Genomic DNA, 11,419 nt, shown 5'->3' with positions numbered 1-11,419 from the left:
CGCGATCTTATTCTTTTGGTCACTACCCAAAGCTCGTGACCATAGGTGAGGGCAGGAACGTAGATCGACCGGTAAATCGAGAGCTTCGCTTTTACGCTCAGCTCCCTCTTCACCACGACGGACCAGTGCAGCGTCCGCATCACTGCAGAAGCAGCCCCGATCCGCCTGTCGATCTCCCGTTCCCTTCTCCCATCACTCGTGAACAAGACCCCGAGATACTTAAACTCCTCCACTTGAGGCAAGAACTCGTTCCTGAGCCGGAGATGGCACTCCACCCTTTTCCGGCTGAGGACCATGGCCTCAGACTTAGAGGTGCTGATTCTCATGCCAGCCGCTTCACACTCGGCTGCGAACCGTTCCACTGCGAGCTGGAGGCCCCCCCCTGATGAAGCCAACAGAACCGCATCATCTGCAAAAAGCAGAGATGAGACTCTGAGGCCACCAAGGAAGAAGCCTTCCGCCACCTGGCTACGCCTAGAAATTCTGTCCATAAAAATTTTGAACAGAATCGGTGACAAAGGGCAGCCCTGACGGAGTCCAACACCCACAGGAAACAAATCCGACTTATTACCGGCTATACGGACCAAGCTCTCACTGTGGTTGTACAAGGACTGAATGGCCCGCAACAATGGGCCAGACACCCCATACTCCCGCAGAACCTCCCAAAGAACACCCCGAGGAACACGGTCGAATGCCTTCTCCAAGTCCACAAAGCACATGTAGACTGGTTGGGCAAACTCCCACGCACACTCGAATATCCTTGAGAGGATAAAGAGCTGGTCCAGCGTTCCACGACCAGGATGAAAACTGCATTGTTCCTCCTGAATCCGAGGTTCGACTAACGGACGCGTCCTCCTTTCCAGCACCCTGGCATAGACCTTACCGGGGAGGCTGAGTAGTGTGATCCCCCGAAAGTTGGAGCACACCCTCCGGTCTCCCTTCTTAAAGATGGGGACCACCACCCCGGTCTGCCAATCCAATGGCACTGCCCCAGATCTCCACGCGATGTTGCAGAGGCATGTCAACCAAGACAGCCCTACAACATCCAGAGCCTTCAGGAACTCAGGGCGAATCTCGTCCACCCCAGGGGCTCTGCCACCATGAGTTGTTTAACTACCTCAGTGACCTCACCCCCAGTGATGGTCAAGTCATCCCCCTCATCCCCAGACTCTGCTTCCACTACAGAAGGCGTGTCAGTGGGATTCAGAAGTTCCTCGAAGTATTCCTTCCACCGTCCGACTATAGCCTCAGTTGAAGTCAGCAGCACCCCCCCGCACTATAAACAGTGAGAGTGAAGCACTGCTTTCCCCTCCTGAGTCACCTGAGGGTTTGCCAGAATCGCTTCGATGCCGTCCGAAAGTCTTTTTCCATAGCCTCACCGAACTCCTCCCACACCCGAGTTTTTGCTTTGGCCACTACCCGAGCTGCATTCCGCTTGGCCTGTCGATACCTGTCAGCTGCCTCCGGAGTCCCACAGGCTAACCAAGCCCGATAGGACTCTTTCTTCAGCTTGATGGCTCCCTTCACCTCCGGTGACCACCATCTGGTTCGGGGGTTACCACCATGACAGGCACCAACCACCTTGCAGCCACAGCTCTGAGCAGCAGCCTCAACAATGGAGGTGCGGAACATGGTCCATTCGGACTCAATGTCCTCAGCCTCCCTTGGAATGCTGTCGAAGTTCTGCCGGAGGTGGGAGTTGAAGATCTCCCGGACTGGGGCTTCTGCCAGGCGTTCCCAGCGCACCCTCACAATACGTTTAGGTGTGCCAGGTCTGTCCAGCATCTTCCCCCGCCACCTTCTAATGCACATTTTGAAGATTTTCATCTAGTTTTTTCATTTGAAGCTTTTAGTATTCAATTGTATTATTTTCATTCTCCCAAAAACTTTCTGCAGTTTAATTTTCCTTCATTTTTAGGAGAATCGTTCAGTGTATTTCAGCAGTTTCAACAGGTTTCCCAAATATTTCAGCAATTAAACAGTTCAACTCAAACCATTCAGCTGACAGCGTTCACACTGCATTTTCTTCAGGAAATGCATTCTCTAGTGTAATATGTAATATAATATGTTTTCCAAATCATTGCGCCGCATCTTATACCCAACCACACCAACCTTTACTGATAACTGGATAGGCTTCAGCTCAACATGTGAACGGCTGCATCATTTAAATGAGTGTGCTTTTGCCATCAGGGCTCCTTGACTCAATTTTATAGACCTGTGTGAGTCCATTACACTTGATGTTCTTTTTATTATTATTGTTATTGTTGTTGGCTTTTAGTCTTTCACTTATTTTAATCATTTCCTTTCTTTGTGCTCTGTGTGACTTCAGTGTTCATCTCTGTCTGTATACTGTAAATTCAGGTTATAATAATAATAATATTTTAAAAAGAGGACAGGCTCTGCAAAAATCACAGTAAATATGAGTGAATATTGTCTCTCAAGTCAAAGCTGATTGTTGTATGATGCAAAAGCTGCACCATAGATGAACAGATATCAACATTGTTTCCACACATAATAGTGGTCCTTTCAGAGTCTCTTACAAAGCATCAAAAATATCATCTTAAAGAATTCAAAAGCATGAAAACTTAAAAAAATAAGCTTGTCCCATTTTTATGATGAGGTGTCTTCAAATGGGAAAAGAGTTCTACTCATTTGAAAGCTTCATGAAGTAGTCATGAACGCAAAAATCTGTATTAAGTTATTTGTTAGGGTCAAAACAAAAGAACATTAATCTCAAAGGGAGGAGATGTACTGATTTAGCTGCTAATTTCCATATGCAGTCCCTGGGCAGGTCAAACACCAATAAAATACATAGTCTTTTTTATCAGTATGACTAAAGCACAACAAATGATTGATAACTGAACAGTGTGTTTATATCTAAAGCTTTACTGGTACATTTGATCATAACATTGATTTTGCTACAGAAACATACAGTAAATGTTTCTTGTGCAGGGGAAACATGCTGACAGTCTGACAGCTGCAGAGTTTGAAAGATGGAAACTATCAATTTTATTCAGGGCTGATAATAAATTTGTAGCATAATTTCTGTGTCCATCCTTACACTGAGTACTGACTGATTATAAAAGCGATCATGTTACGTACAAGAAATGGTGAACTGACAGGTTTTAGTGGTTGTAAAAATGTAAACTTGAAAAATGAATTTGTTCCACTTTGAGCTTTGATGGTGACTTTATGAATAAGGAAATGAAACCAAACGTCAGGTGGTTCAGGTGCAGCAGGAGGGGAGGAGTCAGACTTGTTGAAGAAAACCTGCCAGCAGCAGGTGAGGTTCACAGGCTGGAACACACTGGAACACACAACATGAACTTTTTCTTAAACAAACTCAGAGCTGTTAGTTAAACCTGCTTCCTGGAATAAGGCCCAGTTAAACTGGAAAATTGTGTTTTCCCAACCCCACAAATGTTTTTTATCTCGGTGATTCAATGTTTGTGAGATGGACAAACATTGAATCAGAAATTTGCATTAATGTGCAGTTGAACAGTGTACTTAATAAAGTGGCTGAGTATAGAGTCCACTGGATTGTAATCAAGTGAAGAGAATGGCCACAAGATATTAGTACTTCACAGGACTGATGAAAACAGCAGATATTAGATGCTTTATGCAACAAAACCTGTTTGAGAGGTAAGGAGAGAGACTGCTTTCCTTTGGTATTTTTTAGCTGATGTCTATTTTTAGATTTCACGGTGGAACGCCCTGAAGGTAATTCCATGGTGGTATTTAACTCTTGGGTAGTTTGTCTTTTGGACCAGTTTGAGATGTGACATTTGCAAAATGAAACTGAGGAAGCAACACGTCCTGCTGCTGTGGATTCTCCTCTGCTCCGGTGTGACCGAGGGTATAGGGCCCTTCAGCAGCTTCATGAACACAGTGTCTAAGTATGTTTTCCCTTCAACTGAGCGCTGTGATTCACAGTGGATTTCATTCAACCAGACAGGTAACACACCCAGCAAACAACCTGTGAAATCCAAATTGAAAATCTTTCTAGGTTCAGGTTTAACTTTAGCTGAGAAAGTAATCAATTTACATCATTTAAACTGGCAAAAATTACTGGTGTGCTGTAGAGCAAGAAGAATTTAGAAAAATGACGTGAATAAAGTTTATAAATGGCACAGATATGTTTTATACCTTTACATGATTCAAAGTGGATCCTCCTAAATTGGATAAGTGGTTAATAAAATGTATGTGAAGACATTTGTAATATTATGGGCCCCAGGGGTGGTGTCACAGTAACAAAGATGAAAACCCTGCAAATACAGTTAAAGCTCAGGAGTGATGAAGACAGTGCACTGTGTCGGCCTTCTGAGTAGTGGGAGGAAGTCCACCCCCTAAAGCAACACGTCCACCTGTGGTGGAAAAATGAAAAGTTGATTTCAGTAAGTTTTACAAAACAATAGATCACAAATATTGGTCATGTTTCCAGAATGATAATAAGTTCTTGTAGTTACAATCTCCAATCTCATTGTACATTCTGTATAATGACAAGGAAGATATTCTATTCTATTATTGAAAACCCTTTCAACCCTTAAAACGAAACCTAAGAAGCAGCCTTGCCGGATACAGTTGTGACAATAACTGGATCAGCTGAGTAATAAGACACAGACTGTAATCTCTGCTTTTTAACCCTTAAAACTGAAATGTAATGAGCAGCAGGGCCTTCCTTACCTGCTATGTTAGGACGGGACATCTGTAAACATCCCAGCAAATGACTGAAACATGATCTCTCCAGTCAAAACTGGTTGTGATATGATGACAACAATAACACCATAAATATACAGATATTGACATTATTTCTATAGGAAATAGTGTCTATTTAGACCATCTCTTACAAAGCATTAAAAAATTAATCAAACTTAATCATGGATAATATTATTTTATTATTATTATTTTATTATTATCCTTTTATTTTATTATTTTTATTAAGCTGGTTCTGGTCGTTCCTTCAGCAACCAGTGACTGTGTTTCAGTTCTCTGTCCGTAATCTGCTGACCTTCTATGTACTCTCAAGGTCTGAAGGATGACCTTGAAAACAAACTCTTTGGACAGCACATTGCTTCAGAAATCATCTTTAAAGCTGTGACTGGATTCATGAGAGATAAAAACCTGAAGAAGCCTCTGGTGCTCTCTCTGCACGGACCAACAGGCACAGGGAAGAGCTTTGTTAGCCAGCTGATCGCTGACAACATTTACAAGAAGCGAAGGGACAGCCAGTTTGTTCACTTGTTCTCAGCTACACTTCATTTCTCACACAAAGGTCAAATTGCAACCTATAAGGTACTGAGTGCCACACATTTTCCTTTTAAGTGAAACCCACTTGCTTTGTTCTGTAGGGTCATTTGCATGAATACAATTTTCTGTTGTCTCTCCTCAGTCTCAGTTACAGGACTGGATTAAAAGCAGTGTCAGAAACTGTGAACGCTCCATGTTCATTTTTGATGAGATGGACCAAATGCCTCCTGGTGTGATTGATGGCATTGAGCCATTTCTGGACTTCTATCCAAAGCTGGATGGAGTTTCTTTTCGAAAATAAATCTTCATCTTTCTCAGGTAAAAATCTGAAAGTCTTTGCAGAGAATGGGTTTAATGCTTCATGATGGGTTCCATTTTACCATACGTATATGTAAGAGCATCTGGTCAGATGACCTAAGATCTCAGGAGTGTAGGTACAAACCAGTTCAGAAATGTAAGGTGGAGTAAGGCCATTTAAGGATTAAAAACAAATACAGGAGCCTTAAAATGGATTCAAAGTGCACAGGCAGCCAGTGGAGTGAAGCCAGGACAGGTGTAATATGTTGTATTTTACGTGTTCCAGTCAAAAGGCGTGCAGCAGCATTTTGAACCAACTGCAGACATGAAAGAGAAGACTGACTAATTCCAACATAGAGTGCATTACAGCAATCCAGCCAAGATGTAATAAAGGCATGTTTCACTGTCTCTAGATGCTGCCTAGAAAGGTTTAAGGTTTGACCTTCATCAATCACCTTAAGTGAAAGAAGCTAGACTTCAATGCTACACCAATTTGACTATCCAATGTGAAGTCACTGTCCATTATAAAGCCCAAATTTGTAACTATGGGCTTTAAATATGGAGCCAAACCAGACCAGAATCGGGTGCCAGCATGATTAAAGACCCTTAACAATGCCGACTCTGTACTATGAAGGCCTTTAAATTAGGATTGAAAAACTTCCAGAAAATCATGAATTTCCAAAAAAGAAACCATTTTGCATTTTTTTTTTAGAGACTAGAAGAGGTTGTGTAATATTATATAGGATCCTGTACTTACTAAACACACTAAAATACATTAAGAATGTACAAAACTTGCTTTATTTTTTAGTCTATGTCAGTTTGGTCACAATTTTTTTTTTTTTTTTTGGTTGGTCACATTTTTAATACTGTATATCTAGCCATAGAAGGCTTTGGTGCATGTTTTTATTGAGGCTGGGTGGTTTACATAACTCTGAGTCAAGTGTTTGCATTGTAATGCACTAACTAACTAAAATACTAGCTTAAGAACTGTGAGAATAGACAATGAAACTTAATTATAGAATCTTTTTTAGATATGGTGTAGTTAAATTAGGTTTTATCTAATATAATGAAGAGTATACAAAATGTTTGAAAACTGTCCTGGCTGTGCAGTTGCCCATTCACATTTTAATACTTGTTATATTTTTCTTAACATTTACTTGCAGGCATATTTTGTACTTAATCTATTTGATATTAGCAGGAAATCAGATGTGAGTGCATCTTTGAGATCCACAACAAATATCAGGCCTGCAACATCTAAACTTTGTGTTGTGGTGTTCGTTGTCTAAATATTAGAGAGGACTGATAACACACTCATGCACGAGCATGACTGAGCTGTAGTTCACTGTATGGACTGTAGAAAAAACAAGTCAGTTCAGCGCAACTCAAAGGCAACAAGTAGCTACCAACAACTTTTAAGGTGGAATGTTTTCTTGCATGTTACTCAATGCAAATCACACACCTGCTGTTTTGCTGTTTTGTCCACTGAATTTTTTTTAGTTCCTTGCAGGTACTGTTTAAGTAGTGATCAAATTCTCTTGTTGTTAAATAGATTAATTAATTGGGATATGAGAACTGTGTGTGTGTTCCCTACTGGTTGGTGAAAGAAGACATGCATATAATGTAAATTTAATGTATGTATTTGTAGGTATTGATGTTTAAAACAAAAACGTAACAACAGATGATCAAAATCTAATATCTTGACTAGTTTTGTTCTTTCTCATAGCAATGCAGGAGCCGATAACATCACACATAAAGCTTTAGATTTCTGGAAAAAAGGACGAGATCGAGAAGAGATCACACTCCAAGATTTGGAAACATCACTTTCAGAGTCAGCGTTCAACGATGACCAAAGTGAGTGTAAATTACATGAATACTTTATCATTCATAAACTAGTTATGATTGCAAACTTTTCTTACTGAAACTCTCTTTATAGATGGCTTTTTTCACTCACGTTTGATTGGCAGTAGCACGCTTGATGTTTTCATCCCATTCCTACCTTTGGAGTACAGTCATGTGGTCCAGTGTGTGATGGTTGACATGAAAGCCAGTGGTCTTCAGCCAGACAAGGATATGGAAGACAAGGTGGCCAGAGATTTAGTTTATTTCCCCAAACCTGAGAATGTGTTTATCAGGAGTGGCTGCAAGACAGTGGCAAATAGGAAACACTTCTAAACATAATGTCAGCAGCTGAGGTTCACAAAGTTTACTCATACATATTGCCAAAATTATTCACTCACTGTTTCAAATAATTGAATTCAGGTGTTTCAGTCACTTCCACAGCCACAGGTGTATAAACCAAGCACCTAGGCATGCAGACTGCTTCTACAAACATTAGTGAAAGAATGGATCGCTCTCTAGGATGATACCTGTGCAACAAGTCCAGTCGTCAAATTTCCTCCCTCTAATTCCACAGTCATCTGTTAGTGGGATTATAACAAAGTGGAAGTGACTGGGAACAACAGCAAGTCAGTTACAAAGGGTATGCCATGTAAAAAATCATAGAGGGTGGATCAGGAGGTTGAGCAGGTCATCTACTAATTGGAAGGTTGGTGGTTCGATTCCTGGCTGCTCCAGTCTGCATGCCAAAGTATCCTTGGGCAAGATACAGAATCCCAAGGTGCTCTCCAATGCAACCTTTGGAGTATGAATGTCAGATTGTAAGCACTTAGCTGTAGCTTATGTGAATGGGTAAATGCAAGTGTGCTGTATAAAGCACTTTGAGTGCTTCAGCTAGAAAAACACTATATAAGAACTAGTTCATTTATCATTGCTACACACCTCCAAACAAACAGATTAAATCAAGAGCAGTGTGTAGAAAGCTTCATGGTGTAAAGTTTGGTGGGAGGGGGGATACGGTGTGGTGTTGCTTTTCAGGAGTTGAGCTCGGCCCCTTAGTTTGTACATTGGATTTTTTTTTCCACTTTATTTCTTGCAGACTTCACCTGAAGACCTGCATCCAGCACTCACTATGTTACTGATATCTGTTCTACTTGTCTTCACTGTATAATAAATGTAATTAAAGACATGTTGGTTATTTTTTAGCCGTGGTCTGTGTGGCCCTCACTTGTTGTCTCATTTATAGTGAATGAAGGGGCTGATAACAAGTGTTCCAGCTAAATGAAAAACAACTAAAATTTAAATGCTTTAAACCACTTTTGTTATGAGCTTCCTCATGTAGGAATATTTTTTACTACTTTCATTTATCATCTGCACTTTCCCTACTGCAATCAGAGGCCTATTCAGTATTTCGTACTGTATACTGGCTGGGCCTTTCCCACTGGCAGAAGCCACACACTCATTGTGTCATAAACTGGGCGGGACTTTCCCCCACCCACAGCAGTGGGACATCCATCATTCCATATAATGTACTGTGAGGGCCACTCTTCCACTGACAGGTGGGACCATCCATTATCTCAATACTTTACTCTACTTTCCCCATGGCTAATTAGTGGCATTGCTCCCAGGGGCCTCTGATGATTGTTACTTTCATTTATCATCACATATATGGGAATATATCTACCTTTATTGTTCACTTAGTTATTTGTACTGTCACTATTTTTACTTTTTTTACTTCTATATGGCCTTCATACTGGTCCATGGGGTCACTATTTTCATATTTTAGGTACCAAGCCCCACTTTAATGGCCTGTGCAAAGTAAGAGAAAGCGCTCACTCTGGCAACTATCCAGAGTGAGCGCTTTCTCTTACTTTTGTGATCATGGCTGCGCTGTGCAAAATAGGGCATGGGTCTGATGGACTTTTTTGATCACGATGATATCAAGAATGTCTGTAATAAATTTCATACATTTTTGTAAAACTAATTTGTTTGCTCTCCATATAAACCCAATGCAGTATGTATTTGGGATGTGGTCACAGCTGTGGCGTGCAAAATTTGGCCTGCCAAATTCAATGGCCTGGTGTGACAAGGCCGTTGAATATTCTCCAAAACCATGAATAACTTTTGATGGGCTACTTGTCTAGATGATCTGGAGACATTTTGGTCTCATTGGGTGAAATGCCCTAGGAGGAGATGATTCAAGTAGCAGGCCTGAAAATGAATTGAATTGAATTGAAAGTGGCTGACTTCCTGTAGGGTTTCGGGTATGGGTCCAAGAGACTTTTTTGTACGTCTTAGGATGTTACATAAGCCTGCACAATTTCAGATATGCAGATAAAATGTAGCTCCGGGGCTACGCAAAAAAACTTGGTATTTCATGATATTTCCAGGTCGCGCTAGATGGCGCTCTAACTTTTAGGGACTTTATGTATATCATTGTGTTCAGGGCAGGAGGCTTATCAAACCACTAAAATTTGACGCAGATTGGGCAATGTGGCTTTGAGTTACTGCCATTTTTGTCTTCATGGCGAAACACCAAACGTTGCCATCCTGCCAGGGTCACACCCTTTGGCAAAAACTCAGTTTTGAAAACAAACAACTTAATATCATCAGGTTTTGCACCTACTAAAAATCTAGTTTATACCGGTTTTAACAGACTGGGTTAATACGCAGTAGCACGGTGGCGTGGTGGTTAGCACTGCTGCCTCACAGCTAGGATGACATCCAGAAGTTCTGGGTTTGATTCAGCCTTGGCCAATGCCTCTTGCTGTGTAGAGTTTGCATGTTCTCCCCATGTCTGTATGGTTTCTTTCCACAATCTGAAGACATGCAGTTAGTGGGATTAGGTTAATTGCTCACAGGTGTGAATGGTTGTCTCCCTCTCTCTATGTTAGCCCTGCAACAGGTTGGTGACCTGTATGGGGTGTACCCAGCATCTTACTGCCTTGTCAGGCTCCAGGCCCTCCCCCCTGGCCATGAAATGGATAGGGGGATTGATTAAAAGACATTTTAATTTTTCACGAACCATGAAAGATAAGTTTGGTCAATTAGAACATACAATTTAGTTCAATTGGTAATGGAGTAGTGCTTACTTAACAAGCTGAGTTAAATAAATGGGTGGTGATTGCTTAAACTAAGTATCTTCAGTTACTGAAACTCTGTTATTAGTACATTCAACTTAGATCTTCCATTCCCTTCCAAAAGGGCCTCAAGTACATTGAACATAATCCACTGCACTTATTCAACTGTTTCATTACTTAAAAAATTTAAGGCAATGAGTTACCTTGGTTTTTTTTAAGTAGATTCAACTTATCCGGGTTTACAGTGTACCTCAAAGTGTCAAACATGACATTTTCTGTACCCACTAGGTGGCATTGCGACTGTCAGTAAATATTATCATATGTTTGGGTTCAGGGGCAGACCATCATCCTACTGCGGAAGTTTGATCCAGATTGGATAATGCAGGTTTGAATGACAGGCAATCAAAATTTCCTGGCAAATGATCGAAATTGACTATGGTGTCACAGCCACGCCCTCTGGTGAAAACTCACCATTTTTGAAATTTAGATTCCCCCTGGTGTGTAGATAAGACAACACAAATATGAAGTTGATAACATCCAAAACCTCTGAGTTTTTAGAGAAAGTATAAGGGCAGGAAATCGGTAAAATCAGCCATTTAATTCAAAATGGTGGACTTCCTGTTGGATTTAGGCCATTGGACCCTGTGGTCTTTTTTGTTCGTCTGGACCTGTTACATATGTGTACCAAATTTCATACATGTACGTGAAACACAGCAGTGGGAATTGAACTAAAGGTGGCGCTTTAGATCCATTTTGAAAGGGCCATGCCTGTAACCATTAAAATACTTAAATTTTCACCAGACCTGACATGTGTGCAAAATTTCATGAGTTTGTGAGCATGTTTAGGCCCTCAAAAAAGCAATTCATTTGCCTAAATGTCCAAAGCAATTACAATAGGGCCTTCACACAGGTTGTGCTTGGGCCCTAATGACATACATTACGTACATACGCACACCCTC

General features: G+C 41.1%; 1 pseudogene; it reads left to right on the top strand.

Moving 5' to 3' along the window:
* Nucleotides 1–3,792: 3,792 nt before the first annotated feature.
* LOC115782615 (torsin-1A-like) lies at nucleotides 3,793–8,084 on the top strand (annotated as a pseudogene).
* Nucleotides 8,085–11,419: the final 3,335 nt, after the last annotated feature.

This window comes from Archocentrus centrarchus, chromosome 7 (genome assembly GCF_007364275.1).
Source record: "Archocentrus centrarchus isolate MPI-CPG fArcCen1 chromosome 7, fArcCen1, whole genome shotgun sequence".
NCBI lineage: Eukaryota > Metazoa > Chordata > Actinopteri > Cichliformes > Cichlidae > Archocentrus > Archocentrus centrarchus.
This window is presented reverse-complemented; position numbering and strand designations above follow the sequence as displayed.